We start from the raw sequence: 19,064 nt of genomic DNA, 5'->3' as shown, positions 1-19,064 counted from the left end.
ATCGGGGAGTCTAGTACGAGAGGGCATGACTTAAGGATTGAAGGGCGCCCATTCAGAACAGAAAAGTGAAGAAATTTTTTTAGTCAGATGGTGGTGAATCTATGGAATTTGTTGCCACGGGCAGCAGTGGAGGCCAAGTCATTGGGTGTATTTAAGGCAGAGATTGATAGGTATCTGAGTAGCCAAGGCATCAAAGGTTATGGTGAGAAGGTGGGGGAGTGGGACTAAATGGGAGTATGGATCAGCTCATGATAAAATGGCAGAGCAGACTCGATGGGCCGAATGGCCGACTTCTGCTCCTTTGTCTTATGGTCTTAAAATGCTGTTGGAATTCAGCAGGCCAGGAGGCATCCACAGTAAAGAGTAAACGGTCGATGTTTTGGGCCAAAACTCTTCATCAGGACTCATGAGAATGCTCCTTATATTTCTGTCACCACATTACAGGAAAGATGTGATTGAAATGGAGAGCGGGTAAAGGCAACATTACTAGAAATGTAAATATTTAGCTATGAGTATAGGCTGAAGTATTTTTTGTTGAAGGAAAAAGTAGATTGGGTGAAAATTTAAGTGTTTTTAAAATTATGAGATTTAAAGTAATTGGTAGAAAGATAAGAGTGAAAAAAAGAAGGAAAATGTAATGTAGAGGCCAGCAGGGATCTGGAATTCATTGCCTGAAAAGTTGTTGAAGGCATAAACCCTCATCATTTTTATAAGTTATCGTATATGTACCTGAACATCTGCAAACCTAGTGCTAGAAGGCTGAGCAGATCTTTACTTTTGACCAACATGGATACAATGAGTCTCAGTAGTAAATTTTCTATGATTTTATCATTTAACAATATTGAAAATGGCCAATTTCAAACTCCCTCAAATAGGTGCAAAGTCAGTGAATGGCAAAGGAACAGCATTGGCTAAATGGATACCATGTGGTAGAAAACAGTGTAAACATGTTTGTATTATGATAAACAGGCTGCAAAAACACATTATCAATTTGGATAAAGTTTCTGATTTAGTATTTTTGACCTTTAATGTCAAATGTAATTTCTTCATCTAAATATGACCATTAGTAAAAACACACATAGGTTGGTGAAATATTTGAATTTGATTACCATCTTACTCAATCTAAGATTAAAAAATCAGAAGGAACGGGCCCTTGATCACCTCAAGTTCAGGGAAAGCAAAGAATTAATTTTGCAAGAAAAAAATTTATTCTGAGTGCTTCCCAATATACTGTACATTTGCTACTGAACGTAATGATCCTGTGACTGATATAATTGAAATAGTTTGAGAACTTCATGAAGTACAAAGTACCTTCCAGTGTTTTAGAAAATATGACAAATGCAATGAACCAACGAGTCCATGGAAATGTCAGACATTTGAGTTAATGGATCACCACTCCCAATGTTCCACTCTTCACTCGCTCTCTATCTCATTACAACTCTGTCAAACACATGGGGTTGATTCAGCTAACAGGGCATCAGAGTTAATTTTGAAAGTTGGGAACTAGTTTTGATATCGAAAACCATAGCTGCTTGAGGAAATCACCAGACAACAAAATAGCATTAAAAGGATGAAAGGAAAGAGCAGGGAAATGGAAAGACAGTGGCCTCAGTCTGCACTTCCCACTGCCTCCGTAAAGCATTGAACATAATCAAACCCCTCTCTCACCCTGGACGTCCTCCTGTTTCCCCCGCCCGCCCCCCCAACACCACCACCGGGCAGAAGGTACAGATGATTGAAAAAACGCACCACCAAGGCCGTGTTATGGAGCTGAATCTTACATAATCTCTCTGGGCCAAACTACCTCCGTGCCTGTTATCTTATGACTAAAAAGGCATCCTTTTCTGAAAAGCCTGTTTAAATTCCTTTTCCTGCTCAATTAGATGGTTCTTTTAATTAATCTACACAAGGGAGAACAGAAAACAAAACAAATTGCTGGATGAAAGCACTAGATCAAGCAACATCCGCGGAGGAAAAGGGTTAGTTGATTGGGGTTGGGAGTGTAGAGGGTGGATAGCCAATATAAAGAGGAGAGAGGGGAGGGTGATGCAAGGGCTGCAGGTGATAGATGTTCACCTGACAACCCCTATCTCAGCTCTCTCTCTCGTTCTCTATACCGGCACTTCTTCCTCAATACTTACAGTCCTGATGTAGGATCTCAGCTGAAAAACATCAAATGTCATTTTGCCTTCACAGATATTGCCTGACTCACTGAGTTCCTCCAACAGCTGCTTTTGTGTCACAGATTAAATATTATCGAAGTATATACTTGGCACCATATACTAATCTGAGATTCATTTTCTTGTGGGCATTCACATTAAGAAACTGAATCTCGGTGGTATATGGTGCCATAGATGCATTTTGATAATACATTTACTTTTTTTCATTCCAGCATCTGCAACCCGTTGCATCTCCAGAATAAAAGAAAACATGTAAATGCATTTTCCATTAAATACACTGTATGATACAGACTAACCTCTCACACTGCAACTATTCATTAGACTCTAAAATGGTTTTTAAATAAATGTAAGCAATGCTGATGTTTTGCAGTGAAGAGGAAGAGCTGTAATTTGGAACAGCCATTATTCCTAATCTATAAAGTAATCACAAAGTACAACAGAGAATCAGCCTCTACATGAGTATTCTTGAATGTTAATGAAAGCATTTATAAGGAGTGGCAAGAATTCAGTAGAGATCAAAACTAGCCAAAGTAATCTGTAACAATTTCCCTTGCTTAATTTTTAAACATAGAACATAGAACAGCACAACATAGGAACAACCCCTTTAGCCGCGGATGTTGTGCCAAACTAATTAAACTAGTATTTAAATTCCTAACTGGGCAAATCCCTAGCAAAATACACAAAATGCTGGAGGAACTCAGCGGGTCATGCAGCATCTATGGACATGAATAAACTTTTGACATTGCAGGCCTAATCTGCAGAGTTCCTCCCACATGTTGTGTACGTGTCGCTTTGGATTTACGGTATCTGCAGAATTTCTCCTGTTTAGACAAATCCCTTCTGCCCACACAATGCCTATATCCCTCCAGTCTTTGCAGATTCATGGACCCAACCAAGAGCCTCTTAAACACCTCCCCTACCTTTCCTGGCTGTGCATTTCAGCTATCTATCACTCTTTATGAAAAATAACTTGCTATGCACATCTCCTTTGAACTTGCCATCTCTTACCCTAAATGCATGCCTTCTAGTATTAAACATTTTGACCCAGGGAATAGATACCGGTGACTATCTATTCCCCTCATAATCTTATAAACTTAGATCTCCCCTCATGATGTTTTCTAAGTACTCCAAGAATCTGAGCTGTCTCTTATTAGAGTCATCAACAGATGTAATTAAATCAATAAATATCATTCCCGCAGAAAATTTAGCAAACTCCCAAGAGATCATTTCTCATGAGACGGTCATTAACCTGAAATATCAACCCTGTTTCTCTCTCCACTGATGCTGCCTGATCTGCTGGGTACTTTCAGCATTTCTGTTTTTTAAGTTCATATTACAGCATTGGCACTTTTTGATTTTCATGTATCATTCTTATTTTGGTGTGAGAGTTAGTTAACAAAGCATTGTGAAACTTCCCTTTAATCAGCTTCTTAAATTTGTTTTTCAACTCTGATGCTAATTGATGGAGTGAAAGCAAGTTTGGTCCTATCCATGTAAGACAACCATGCTTGTTAACCAAGTACATACTGAAATCTTCAAAGCTAATCAAAAAGCTCCTACCAGATAAACTGGGGGTATGGAGTGTCCAGGGAGGTGAAGGGGCTTGTCATGTTCATTCCAGGGCAGCTCCCATACCATTGGTCCTCACTGAACACTCAGCTCTGGCTCCAAGTAGCTGTTTGCTTACGACAGCTGCTACATCCTGCTACTCCGCTTTAATAGGCAGGCTGAACCAAGTGATGGTAGTCAGCAGGTTTCCTACCTGGTGAGATAGAGACATGCCTGGCCTAGCATGCCAAGTCAGACCCAGCGGACTGGGCAGATGAGATCTACAGTGAGATCCAACGGCCAGGAAGGCAGTACTGCTATACTCCGTGGAGAGTGAAGGGAACGACAGGGCACTGATGTCATCATGGTCATCCACAACCAAGGAAGGCCCCAGTTTGTGACATGTGTTTGTACCTCTGGATCTGGATTTTTGAGGTCAAGAGAATGGAACTGCCCCAATGTAACAGCTTTTTCGCTTTAAGAATTTTCCTGCACAGATCTCCTGTCATTGTCAGATATGATGAACGACTACCTCTACTTAAACCACATTTTATATCCCAAAACATCTACTCACATTTCATTCAGCATCCGTAGGGTCACTTTATTAAACATAGATTATTCTAGTTTCCCTGCTGTTAGCATTATTTTCCAGCTCTTCTTTTTCATCTTATTGATCCATCACCTGTTATTGCTACAAACAACAATTAGGTTCTTAAATACTTTTACACAATAAATAAGAACCATAGAACCATAGATCCATAGAACATTATAGAACAGAAACAGGCCTTTTGGCCCTTCTTGGCTGTGCTGAACCATTTTTCTACCTAGTCCCACTGACCTGCACCTGGACCATATCCCACCATACACCTCTCATCCATGTATGTGTCCAAGGTTTTCTTAAATGTTAAAAGTGAGCCCACATTTACCACTTCATCTGGCAGCTCATTCCACACTCCCACCACTCTGTGCGAAGAAGCCTTCCTCTAATGTTCCCTTTAAACTTTTCCCCCTTCACCCTTAACCCATGTCCTCTGGTTTTTTTCTCCCCTTGCCTCAGTGGAAAAAGTCTACTTGCATTCACTCTATTTATACCCATCATAATTTTATATACCTCTATCAAATCTCCCTTCATTCTTCTATGCTCCAGGGAATAAAGTCCTAACCTATTCAACCTTTTTCTGTAACTCAGTTTCTCAAGTCCCGGCAACATCCTTGTAAACCTTCTCTGCACTCTTTCAACCTTATTAATATCCTTCTTCTAATTTGGTGACCAAAACTGTTCACAATACTCCAAATTCGGCCTCACCAATGCCTTATACAACCTCACCATAACATTCCAACTCTTATAATCAATACTTTGATTCATAAACGCCAATGTACCAAAAACTCTCTTTATGACCCTATCTACCTATGATGCCACTTTTAGGGAATTTTGTATCTGTATTCCCAGATCCCTCTGTTCTACTGCACTCCTCAGTGCCTTACCGTTAACCCTGTATGTTCTACCTTGGTTTGTCCTTCCAAAGTGCAATACCTCACACTTGTCTGTATTAAACTCCATCTGCCATCTGCCCAGCATTGATCCCTGTGGCACACCACTAGTCACGGGCCTCCACTCAGAGAAGCAATCCTCCACTACCACTCTCTGGCTTCTTCCATTGAGCCAATGCCTCATCCAATTTATTACCTCTCCATGTATACCTAGTGACTGAATCTTCCTAACCAACCTCCCATGCGGGACCTTGTCAAAGGCCTTACTGAAGTCCATGTAGACAATATCCACTGCCTTCCCTTCATCCACTTTCCTGGTAACCTCCTTGAAAAACTCTAATAGATTGGTTAAACATGATCTACCACGCACAAAGCCATGTTGATTCTCCCTAATAAGTCCCAGTCTATCCAAATACTTGTAGATCCTATCTCTTAGTACTCCTTCCAATTATTTACCTTCTACTGACGTCAAACTTACTGGCCTATAATTTCGTGGATTACTTTTAGAGCCTTTCTTAAATAACAGAACAACATGAGCTATCCTCCAATCCTCTGGCACCTCACCCGTGGATACCAACATTTTAAATATATCTGCCAGGGCCCCTGCAATTTCAACACTAGTCTCCTTCAAGGTCCGAAGGAATACCCTGTCAGGTCCTCGGAATTTATCTACTCTGATTTGCCTCAAGGTAGCAAGCACCTCCTCCTCTTCAATCTGTATAGGTTCCATGACCTCACTACTGGTTTGCCTTATTTCCACTGACTCCATGCCAGTTTCCTTAGTAAATACAGACGCAAAAAACCCATTTAAGATCTCCCCCATTTCTTTTGGTTCCATACATAGCCGACCACTCTGATCTTTAAGAGGATCAATTTTATCCCTTACTATCCTTTTGCTCTTAATATACCTGTAGAAGCTCTTTGGATTATCCTTCACCTTGACTGCTAAAGCAACCTCATGTCTTCTTTTATCCTCCTGATTTCTTTCTTAAGTTTTTTTTGCAATTTTTATTCTCCTGGTATAAAAAGAAGGCCAGGTCTTCTTAAATGTACCATGTAAGTTTCTTGTTGAAAAAGGGTTATGTTGAATAATAAACACAAAAAAGCAACATCCATCACTAAGGACGTCCACTGTCCAGGCCATGCTCTCTTGTCACTGCTGCCATTGGAAAGGAGGTATAGGAGCCTTAGGTCCTGCATCTCCATGTTCAGGAACAGTTATTATGTTTCAACCATCAGACTCCTGAATCAGTGTGGATAACTTCACTCCCCTCAATACTGAACTGATTCCACAACCAATGGACTCACTTTCAAGGACTCCACAACTCAAGTTCTCAGTATCTCTCTATCTATTTATCTATCTATTGGTTTATTTGTCTATTTATTATTCATTATGTATTTAGCTGTTTATCTATTTACTTATTATTTTTGTTTTGTATTTGCACAATTTTCTTCTTTTGCACATTGGTTGCTTGTTGGTCTTTGTATGTGGATAGTTTCTCATTGATTCTATTGTATTTCTTTGTTCTGCTATAAATGTCTCAAAGAAAATGCATTTCAAGCTAATATGGTGACATATACTTACTTCTAATAGAAACAGAAGACCTACAGCACAATACAGGCCCTTTGGCCCACAATGCTGTGCCAAACATGTACTTACCTTAGAAATTACCTTGAGTTACCCATAGCGCACTATTTTTCTAAGCTCCACGTATAGATCCAGGAGCCTCTTAAAAGACCCTATTGTATCCACCTCCACTATGATCGCTGGCAGCCCATTCCACGCACTTACCACACTCTGCGTAAAAAACTTACCCCTGACATCTCCTATGTATCTTCTTCCAAACACCTTAAAACTGTGCCCTCTCATGTTAGCCATTTCAGCCCTTGGAAAAAGCCTCTGATGATCAATGCCTCTCATCATCTTATACAGCCTCCATCAGGTCACCTCTCATCCTACGTCACTCCCAGGAGAAAAGGCTAAGTTCGCTCATTCTATTCTCATAAGGCATGTTCGCCAATCCAGGCAACATCCTTGTAAATCTCCTCTGCACCCTTTCTATGGCTTCCACATCCTTCCCATTGTGAGGTGACCAGAACTGAGCACAGTACTCCAAATGGGATCTGACCAGGGTCCTATATAGTTGTAACATTATCTCTCAGCTCTTAAACTCAATCCCATGGTTGATGAAAGCCAATACACTGTATGCATTCTTAACCACATGGTCAATCTGCGCAGCAGCTTTGAATGTCATATGGACTTGGACCCCAAGATCCCTCTGATCCTTCACACTGCCAAGAGTCTTACCATTAATACTATATTCTGCCATCATATTTGACCTACAAAAATGAACCACCTCACACTTATCTGGGTTGAACTTCATCAGCCACTTCTCAGCCCAGCTTTGCATCCTATCATTGTCCCACTGTAATCTCTGCCAGCCCTCCACACTATCCATAACACCCCCAACCTTTGTGTCATCAGCAAATTTACTAACCCATCCCTCCACTTCCTCATCATTTATAATAATCACGAAGAGAAGGGGTCACAGAACAGATCCCTGAGGCACACCACTGGTCACCAACCTCCATGCAGAATATGACCCGTCTACAACCACTCTTTGCCTTCGGTGTGCAAGCAAGTTCTGGATACACAAAGCAATGTCCCCTTGGATCCCATGCCTCCTTACTTTCTCAATAAGCCTTTCATGGGGAACCTTATCAAATACCTTGCTGAAAGCCATATACACTACATCTACTGCTCGACCTTCATCAATATGTTTCGTCACATCCTCAAAAAATTCAATCAGGCTCCTAAAGCATGACCTGCCTTTGACAAAGCCATGCTGACTATTCCTAATCATATTATGCCTCTCGAAATATTCATAAATCCTGCCTCTCAGGATCTTCTCCCTCAATTTACCAACCACTGAAATAAGATTCACTGGTCTATAGTAGCCTGGGCTTTCAGTCCACTGTAAGTCACCCCTACAATCGCCAAGGTCCTTTACTGTAGTGAATACTGAAGCAAAGTATTCATTAAGTACCTCCACTACCTTCTCCGGTTCCATACACACTTTCCCACTGTCACACTTGATTGGTCCTTTCCTCTCATGTCTTATCCTCTTGCTGTTCACATACTTATAGAATGCCTTGGGGTCTTCCTTAATCCTGTCAGCCAAGGCCTTCTCATGGGCCCTTCTGGCTCTCCTAATTTTATCCTCCTTCCTGCTAGCCTTATAATTTTCTAGATCTCTATCATTACCTAGTTTTTTGAGCCTTTCATAAGCTTTTCTTTTCTTCTTGACTAGACTTTCAACTGCCTTTGTACACCATGGTTCCTGTACCCTACCATCCTTTCCCTGTCTCATTGGAACGTACCTGTGCGGAACGCCAGGCAAATGACCCCTGAACATTTGCCACACTTTTGCCGTACATTTCCCTGAGAACATCTGTTCCCAATTTACGATTCCAAGATCATGCATGATAGCTTCATATTTCCCCTTACTCCAATTAAACGCTTTCCTAACTTGAATGTTCCTATCCCTCTCAATGCTATGGTAAAGGAGATAGAATTATGATCACTATCTCCAAAATGCTCTCCCACTGAGAGATCTGACACCTGCCCAGGTTTATTTCCAAATACCAGATCAAGAACAGCCTCTCCTCTTGTAGGTTTATCTACATATTGTGTCAGGAAACCTTCCTGAACACACCTAACAAACTCCACCCCATCTAAACCCCTCACTCTAGAGAGATGCCAGTCGATATTTGGGAAATTAAAATCCCCTTCACAACAAACCTGTTATTACTGCATCGTTCCAGAATCTGTCTCCCTATCTGCTCCTCAATGTCCCTGTTACTATTAGGTGGTCTATAAAAAACACCCAGTAAAGTTATTCACCCCTTCCTGTTTCTAACTTCCACCCACAGAGTCTCAGTAGACAATCCCTCCATGACTTCCTCCTTTTCTTCAGACATGACACTATCTCTGATCAGCAATGCCACGCCCCCACCCTGTCCTGTCTGAAACATCTAAAGCCTGGCACTCTAAGTAGCCATTCCTACCCCTGAACCATCCAAGACTCTGTAAAGGCCACAACATCATAGCTCCAAGTACTGATCCACGCTCAAAGCTCATCTGCTTTGTTCATGATGCTTCTTGCATTAAAATAGACACATCTCAAACCATCAGTCTGAGTGTATCCCTTCTCTATCACCTGCCTATCCTCCCTCTCACACTGCCTACAAGTTTTCTCTATTTGTGAGCCAACCACTCCTTCCTCCATCTCTTTAGTTTGGTTCCCACCCCCCAGCAATTCTAGTTTAAACTCTCCCCAATGACCTTAGCAAACCTCCCTGCCAGGATATTGGTCCCCCTCAGATTCAAGTGCAACCAATCCTTTTCGTACAGGTCATGTCTACCCCAAAAGAGGTCCCAATGATCCAGAAATCTGAATCCCTGCTCCCTGCTCCAAATCCTCAGCCAGGCATTAATCCTCCACCTCACTCTATTGCTATACTCACTGTCACGTGGCACAGGCAGTAATCCTGAGATTACTGCCTTTGAGGTCCTGTTTCTCAGCTTCTTTCCTAATTCCCTGTAGTCTATTTTCAGGACCTCCTCCCTTTTCCTACCTTTGTCGTTGGTACCAATATGTACCACAACCTCTGGCTCTTCACCTTCCCAATTCAGGATAACATGGTCGCGAGCAGAAACATCTTGGATCCTGGCACCTGGGAGGCAAACTATCATCCACGTTTCTTTCCTGCATCCACAGAATTGCCTGTCTGACCCCACTAACTATAGAGTCCCTTATCACTGCTGCTATCCTTTTCCTTTCCCTACCCTTCTGAGGCACAGGGCCAGACTATGTGCCAGAGACACGGCCAGTTGCCTCCCCCAGGTAGATCCCCTCGGCAGCAGTACTCAAACAGGAGTACTTATTGTTGAGGAGGACAGCCACTGGGATACTCTCTAGTATCTGACTCTTGCCCTTCCCTCTCATGACTGTTACCCACTTATCTGTCTCCTGAGGCCCCAGTGTGACTATTTGCCTATATCTCCTCTCTATCACCTTCTCATTTTCCCTGACCAGACGAAGGTCATCGAGCTGCATCTCCAGTTCCCTAACCCAGTCCCTAAGGAGCTGCAGCTCGATGCACTTGGCACAGATGTGGCCGTCCGGGAGGCTGGGAGTCTCCTGGCCGTCCCACATTAGACACCCATTACAGAACACCGGCCCCACAGACATACTTCCTATTCTTCACAAGTAACTTAACTCGCCTTGACCTGTTATTGCTAAAGTCCTGTTGAGCCAAAGCCCTCCTACTCCCTCTACTCCCCCTACTCCACCATACACCTGCCCTATAAAGCTGTCTTCTTTTAAAATCCTTCCCGTCAGTCTGACTTGCTGACGTCCTCGTGCTTGTGCAGTTGTGCCTCGATCTTTTAAGCTTTTAAAATAAATTTGCTTTGAACTTTGAAATTATAAGCAACCGATATATCAAGATGACAAACATTAAATATTAGAAAATGGACAAATTCATTCATTTTTCTCAATTTCACTTGTTTGCACAAGGGACTGCTGTTGCTGGAAAATGAAACAAAAGCAAACTGCTGAAAGAACTCCACAGGTCAAGCAGCATCTGTGGAGGAAAAGGGATGGTCTATGTTTTGGGTCAAAACCCTGTATAAGGACAGCAGTTGTAACATTTTCTTTTTGAGCCATTTATAACTTTGCTTAACCTACGTTCAGTATATGATGATCTCAAAAAAAAAACAAGTTCAGGCATGACTAAAATCTATCTTGGTAAAGGGATTTCTTCCTTCAGTTAGTCCTGACGAAGGGTCTCGGCCTGAAACGTCGACTGTACCTCTTCCTACAGATGCTGCCTGGCCTGCTGCGTTCACCAGCAACTTTGATGTATGTTGCTTGAAATTCCAGCATCTGCAGAATTCCTGTTGTTTGGTAAAGGGATTACTCATTTTGTTCTTGCACCAAATTTTCCTTGTGCTCAAGACTCTGGAAGACAGCTACTCTTCTGCTGTTACACCTCAGCCATTTTTCACAAATGTACCTCAGCAGAAATAGCAACACATTTGACCAAACTGAAGAGGGCATTGCCAAAGATGAATCTATCCACACCTCCAGTACTTATCAGTGGATGGTCATTTCACATCATCAGATAAAGTGCCTTTCACTGAATCAATAGTTGCTTTTGCCATCTTGTTAGAGATTAAATAACTTTGGGACTATCAAGGTTTATGTTGCTATGTGGATAAGGCTGCTGAGGCAAAAGAAAACTAAATATTATTATTTTAAACCATTGGAGCCAGAAAACACTATGAACACAAGAGATTCTGCAGATGCTGGGAATCTATAGTGATACGCACGGGTCCTGATGAAGCATCCTGGCCCGAAATGCATCTCTTCATTCCTTCCCATAGATGCTGCCTGTCCTGCAGAGTTCCTCCAGCAGTTTCTGTATGTGTTACATTGGCAGGATGGCCCAGCAGTGTAGTAGTTACCACAGCACTTTACAGTACCACGACCTGGGTTTAATTCCCTTTGTGTGTATAAGGAATTTGTACTTTCTCCCCGTGACTGTGTGGGTTTCCTCCGGGTGCTCCAGTTTCTTCCCACAGTTCAAAGATGCACCAGTATTTTATTTTTAAGCTTAAATAAATCAACAGTCCACCATTTTTTTGCATGCCTTTTTAACACTTTAACTGAGTTGGTCTTGAAAGAGTCCAGTCATGAATTATGGACGGTTCATACTTGCACTGATCCAGGTGGCCGAGAATAGTTAGCACTGCATTCCTAAAGCTAGAATAGTGGCTTCTTATCATGAGAACACTTGAAATTGCCTTTTATAATTTCCTCAGCTAGATTAACTGTTTTTAAAAAATTAGTTATTACAAACGATCTAGTTTGTATTATCTCCGGAACCATTAATGTCCTGATGTGATTGAATGGACTGTTTGGAGTTTCAACAATCTTCATATCACAATATTAAAGATAGCAAGAAGCATCAAATGCCAAATAGATAATTATAGATACAGTCATCTCACGTGATCAGAAAATGTATTAGCAAGTATTATCTTGTCAATTTTATATTACTATAAGAAATCTCAGTGACGCATACACAACAACAATCATTTTCACTTTTAACCATGCAATTGCCAAAGACAGTAGAGATGGCTGTGTATCTGAAGGGAGTGAATGCAAAAAGGTAAGGATTTAAATTGGAGTCATCTCTAGACTTGGTCTCACAAAAACCTAGTGAACATTGGGGCGATGAGTGAATGAGTGTAAATGAAGGTTATAGCAGAAAACTGAGCTTTAGTCATCCAATACTCAACTAGATGAAACCTTGGCACATTGAGGAAGGTAACAGTACAGAGACAGTGGAAGTGTTGAGAGAGATGTTGAAGAAGTAGAGCTGTCTGTCATCCGTGACGGTGTTGAACTTGACATATTGCCTTCAATCACTGTGGCATTGCATATACTGTATATGGTGTGTAATGACATAATTTGGGGACAAAAATGATGCATGGATTTGGTGATGGCATGTACAACAGTTCCTAGCCTTCAAAGAAATTCTTCATTGGTTCAAGGTGCTTTAGGACATGCTGAAAAAATGCATAAGGAACCATATAAATGGCATCTCGTCTTCAACAGTATATCCATTGTCAGCCATGTGACAATTTGCAACTGTGTGGTGCTGTTAATCAATGCCATAGGTTTTTGATTCTTTATCCTATTATTGCCACAACCCCTAACTTCTCACCCTTACATCATTCACCACAGCAAAGCTCATACCTTTGTTAGTACTGTACGTGCTTACTCTAATTTTCACCCATTTCCTTCTAGGCTGTACTCCTTCCCTTCCCCCCACCTTCCTATTCTGGCCTCTTCTCCCTTCCTTTCCAGTCCTGACAAAGGATCTCGGCCTGAAAAGTCAACAGTCATTCATTTCCATAGATGCTGCCTGACCTGCTGAGTTCCTCCAGCATTTTGTGTGTGTTGCTCTGGATTTCCAGCATCTGCAGAATCTCTTGTGTTTGTGCTTACTCTTATTTTCGCTTGTTTGGCTTCAGATTACCCCCCAGCCCTCCAGAAATATTAATGAATTCAAATCTCTTTTAGTTATATTCTTTTTTACATCAAAAAAAAATTAACTTGCTCTTCACCTTGGTATTAGGATGCAAACACATGTAGTATTAAATGCTCACACAAAACCTGGAGACACTAAGCAGGTATGACAGAAAAAGAAATATGTTAACATTTCAGTTTGAAAATCCTTCAATCAGAACTCGAAAAGAGAGTAAACAGGTTAGAACTAAATTGAAATGAAGAGTGTGTGGGGCATTGGATAGGTCAAAGGGAATAGTTGAGATAAGGTTGCCGTGCGCATAAAACCTTCTATCAAATGGATCAACAGGATAGTTAGATGGTGATAATACAATCAAAGAAGTATAATGATTTGTAAATAATAAGATGTGGTACAGGTAATTGAGAGAGGAAAACTGAGGTGATATTCCAGGTGGATAATTTACAGTAGTAGTTCATCCTGATACAGATAGAGAAAGCGAGTTACCTGAAGTTGGAGAATCTGATATTGAGTCCAGAAGGCTACAATGTACCTAAATGGAAGATGAATTGCTATTGCACAAGCTTTTACTGGGCTTCTGATAACAGAGACAAGCGAGTGAGAGCCAGAGTGATTTGGAATGGGATTATTACTCTCTCCCCGCCATTTAAACCCTTTAATTGCAATTACACTATTTATCCCCTCAGAGACCCTTACTTCACCCTTTCACAGATATTTTGTTTGTTCTATTCAACCCTCCCCAACTTTTTTTTTCCAAATTCAGAACTAACCTGTTTTCTCCCTTTCTCAGTTTTGATGAGGGGTCTTTGACCAGAAACATTAATTCTGGTTTTCTTTCCACAGGTGCTTCCTGACCTGCTGGATGTTTTTAACAATTTATGCTTTGTATTTCATTTTTAATAAATTTCTGACTTGCATAATCTGCTGTTTTTTATGATTTTCAAAAGATTTTTATACTCAGGTTCAAATACCACCGATGACTCTTTGCAAATTTCTACAGATGTAATGTAGAGAGCATTCTACCTGTTGCATCACCCTCTGGTACGGAGGAGCCACTGCACAGGGTTAGAAAAAAATGCGGAAAGTTGTAAACTCAGCCAACTCCATCATGGGTACTAGCCTCCCCAGCATCGAGGACATCTTAAGGAGTAATGCCTCAAAAAGGCAGCATACATCTTTAAGGGCCCCCATCACCCAGGACATGCCCTCTTCTCATTGCTACCTTCAAGGAGGAGGTACAAGAGCCTCAAGACACACACTCATCGTTTTAGGAACAGCTATTTCCCCTCCACCATCAGATTTCTGAATGGACAATGAATCCATGTACAACACCTCCCTTATTTTTGCTCTCTTTTTGTTATGACTTATTTAATTTTCTTATTGTAAATTATAGTTTTTCTATTATTATTATTATGTATTGCAAAGTACAGCTGCCACAAGACAACAATTTTCATGACATATGCCAGTGATATTAAATCTGTTTCGGATGTATTTCTCCCCTAACTTTCCCCTAGTTTCTGTAAGCCTGTTCGTGGAGGAAGGCATTGAGTATCTCATGTCTTTACAGCAGGAGTACATCCAGTTGAGTAGAAACATCAGAAGAAACACACATCACAAAACAGCCCATTAAACCATCAGTCAAGTAACACCTGCCCCAGCTGTGGTATTGTCTGTGCATCCCATATAGGACTCATTGGTTATCTCACAAGCAAGTCAGACTTGTCTGAAGGAAAAGATATATGCGATCACACCTCCTCTTCCCCTGGGATCTCTTGCTGTTTTAGGGTACAAGATTTGTATTTCACTTTCTGTAACCCACCTCCTTTTCAACTTCATCTAATACTGCAAGGTAAAATACAAACTTTAAACAAAGTTTTGGTCATTTGTCCATAACTTTTTTATTTAGCTTTTGCCCACAAATTCGTGAAAACTTGGGCTCAACTTTTCTTATTAGAAGTACTATGTAAATTTTACTTTTTGTTGTTTTGTTCAGGCATTCAAAACTTAATTCCTCCTACTCTATATTGTTAAATCATTACCCTCTTCTTAATGCTTGTTGAGATATCTAAGCAGGAATAGTTTTTTTTCCAGTAGATTAAACAGAGTTTTTACCCATTTTGGGTAACTTTTAATCTTCATCCCTCCTCCCCACACTGCAGATTGTCTTGGGGCATATATTCAAAAATTCACAGGGAACTCAATATGTTAATCTGTGCAATTTTCTGCTGTTTGGAAGCTCAGGAATGCAAACAAGAATCTCTAGTTTAAACTGAATGCCAGACCGAGTTCTTCTAGATAATGTTGCGGCATTCATTGTTGAATTTGCTGACTTTTCTACCCAGTAGAATGCAGTGATCATTTTCTACACAGAACACACTTATAGGATCACATACCAAAGTTTCCTACCAGTTAAACATTAACATCTGACAAGTTAAAAGCAATTAGTACCCGTTATATTTTGTTCCTCATTTGTAGCCTTCAACTGGGGAAAAAATAGAGAATTGTGTTTCTGGCAGTAATTTACATTATGATCCAATATGTTAACAATTTTGCCATTAAAGTTTCCTGCTATGTTTAGGATGTCAACATATAATAAGCAAGGGAAACCTTCGATATCAGTGAAACCTTACACAGTGAAAAGTTGATATTCTGAGTAAGTACACAGCTTACACCATTAACCCATGAAAATTGTAAAGTTCTTCAAACTTTTCAATCTCTTGTGTGTTTAGATTTTGAGGATAATTACCCGTAAGATTTGAATCCTTGCTGCTGTACCTCTTCATAAGTCTGAAAGTTGTCCTGCAAAAGTTAACTCTTACCAAAGATGCATCTTTTTGTTAAACTGGCACAGGAAAGCTGTGAGGTTAAACATTCTCTGCAACTCACAATAATGACAAGTAAGTTCTAACTGTTGAAACAATATATGCTCAAAACTCTTACCTGTGGTCAAAAAAGATGAGGTATATTGAATTTTCTTCAAGGCTAAGGTTAACAGAGCTATGTCAGCTAGTATTTGCTCTGCTTAAGCTGATGTACGAGTCATGTGCTCACACCGTCCAATGTCTAGTGACAGCTGGTTAGGATCCCTCCCCTCCCATTCCAGACATTTGTCCATACAAGGCAATAAAATGTTGACTGGATTGCTGCCAAATAGCTTGTTGTACAATGGATTTTGGCATATTAGTCCAAGGAAATCCACATAAACAGATAAGATGCCTTATATAGTTGAAAATACCTAGTGTAGCCAAACTAATACTTGTAATGCTGAAATATACAACAGTACTTATATTCTGCTGACTGATAAAATACCAATATGCCTATTTGCTTTATAAGGATATGGTATAATTATGTCAGCTTTATTAATATTTGCCTGTACTGTTTTTGATGTCGTGGCCAGAATTTACTGAAATTACTGTGTCTGTTTTGGTAACTATTTTTCATTTCATTTTATTAGCAAACCACAATTGAATCCAGAGTTTTTGTTTCACCAACAATACAAGCCAGCTAACAGCCAGAAATTGTTTCAGTGCAGATGAAGGGGTTTCAACCCTGAAACGTCAGCTTCCTATTTCCATCTACAAATGCTGTCCAACTTGCTGTTTTCCTCCAGCATATCATTCTTTGCTCCAGATTTCAGCATCTGTTGTCTCTAGTGCCACCAGTTTAAAATTATTAATTGGTATCATATTATTGTAAGATTTGACTTGTCACCACAATCCAAGAATAAATAGGACATCTAAGCAACAATACGTTATGATAGATGGTGGGCAACCGTCTACTGACAGTGAACGCTGTTTTAAATGCAGTTGAGGCTTCAAATTGTTTCGCAACATGCACATCCATCAAGAACAGTAAGTTTCCAGTATAGAAGTTTCAGCAGAAATGAAACTAGTCCCAGTGGGGAGGGTTCTGGGTCCTTTCCTTTGATTTTATATATCTAAACAATACTTTGTCAACAAAATAAAATATGGTAGAAAAAATTCAATTTTGTTCAGAAATATAGGAGATTCTCATATGACCTGACCCAAGCTAATAGAACATAGAACAGGAGTATGCTGTTCAGTCCAGGATGTTTTGTCAGATAATTAAATAACGAACTAAACACCCTTTTGCCTACATAATGCCAATTTCCCTCTATTCTCTGCATATTCATGTACCCTTCTAAAAGCTTTTCAAGTGTCTCTATCATATTTGCCTCCACTAGGACCCCTGGCTGCACATTCCAGGCATTCACACACTGTAAAAAAAACTTGCTTGCGCACCTCCTGTGAACTAACACTCTCTCAGTTTAAACGCATGTTTTAAACGTTTTGGCCCTGGGAAAAAATATTCAATCTCTCAACTGTTCAAAACCACCTCAATGGGATTTGGAAGTAGGTAATAACTGCTGACATTGTTAGTGAATTCACATCACATCAGTAAATTAAGGAAAGTCACAAAGAATTATGTATTACCAGTTTTATGCTTGTCCAAACTTGTGCACAAGTGATGTACCAGACGTTACAACAATGCAACACATACACAAAGTGCTGGAGGAACTCAGCAGGCTCGGCAGCATCTATGGAAAAAAGTACAGTCGACATTTTGGGCAGAAGGGTTTCCAGTATCTGCAGATTTTCTCTTGTTTGTGGTTTGGTTCCAACAATGACTACATTTAGGAAATAATTTATTGGCTGTAATGTGGATTAGAATGTGGATTAGAATGTCTGAAAGGGACACATAAGACACTACGTTTCTCCACCTTTTGTTCAAATTTAAGCTCCAGTTAAGAAACTGAGTTTAAGGGTGCAGAGGAGATTTACAAGGATGTTGCCTGGATTGGGGAGCATGCCTTATGAGAATAGGTTGAGTGAACTCGGCCTTTTCTCCTTGGAGCGACGGAGGATGAGAGGTGACCTGACAGAGGTGTGTACTATGATGAGAGGCATTGATCCTGTGGATAGTCAGAGGCTGTTTCCCAGAGCTGAAATGGTTGCCACAAGAGGACACAGGCTTAAGGTGCTGGGGAGTAGGTACAGAGGAGGTATCAGGGGTAAGTTTCTTACTCAGAGAATGGTGAATGCGTGGAATGGGTTGCTGGCAACGGTGGTGGAGGCGGATACGATAGGGTCTTTTAAGAGACTTTTAGATAGGTACATGGAGCTTAGTAAAATAGAAGGCTATGGGTAAGCCTAATAAATTCTAAGGTAGGGACACGTTCCGCACAACTTTGTGGGCTGAAGGGCCTGTATTGTGCTGTAGGTTTTCTATGTTTCTATGTTTATCATCTTTTTCTTCTTTGGTGGGACAAAGACATCCAGAATCCAGACTTAAGCTCCGTGCTCTAAAGGCCAGCAATGTTGACATGGGATGAAGGACAACCAGTGTCCAGATCTCTGCTTTGTGCTCAAAGGCCAGTTATGTGGCCTTGTTCGGGATGTTCTAGGTAAGTAGGTAAGTGCATGTCTCTGTAGGCAGGAGGCACGAGCAGGCATGAGAGCTGGTCACTGGCACATCAGAGTCTGAGTCATGGGTTACCGTCATCTGCTTGTCCGGGGCTTGATACCGAAGATCGAAGCCCGAAGGTTGATCAGAAGTCTAGAAGCTAAGTTCAATGGCTGAAGCCTGGAGATCTGGAACCCTGGAGACTTATCCTGGGGTAGGAGGACTATCTGGTGTACATTGGTGGGAGGCAGGGTGGAAGTGAGGAAAGGTGCTTATTTTATTGCTTTCTGTGTTCTGTGTTGT

The 19,064-nt window shown here is 40.8% G+C and overlaps 1 protein-coding gene across 1 annotated transcript in view; it reads right to left on the bottom strand.

Annotated features, from left to right (window-relative positions):
* Positions 1-16,414, bottom strand: part of LOC134342749 (myosin regulatory light polypeptide 9) — a 37,998-nt gene extending 21,584 nt beyond the window's left edge. Inside the window, exon 1 of the mRNA XM_063041259.1 lies at positions 16,278-16,414. The gene's annotated coding sequence lies outside the window, so the exon portion shown is untranslated. The remainder of the gene's footprint in view (positions 1-16,277) is intronic.
* Positions 16,415-19,064: the final 2,650 nt, after the last annotated feature.

The sequence above is a fragment of the Mobula hypostoma genome, chromosome 2 (assembly GCF_963921235.1).
Source record: "Mobula hypostoma chromosome 2, sMobHyp1.1, whole genome shotgun sequence".
Classification (NCBI taxonomy): domain Eukaryota; kingdom Metazoa; phylum Chordata; class Chondrichthyes; order Myliobatiformes; family Myliobatidae; genus Mobula; species Mobula hypostoma.
Note: the sequence above shows the minus strand (reverse complement) of the source record. Positions and strands in the feature narration are given on the sequence as shown.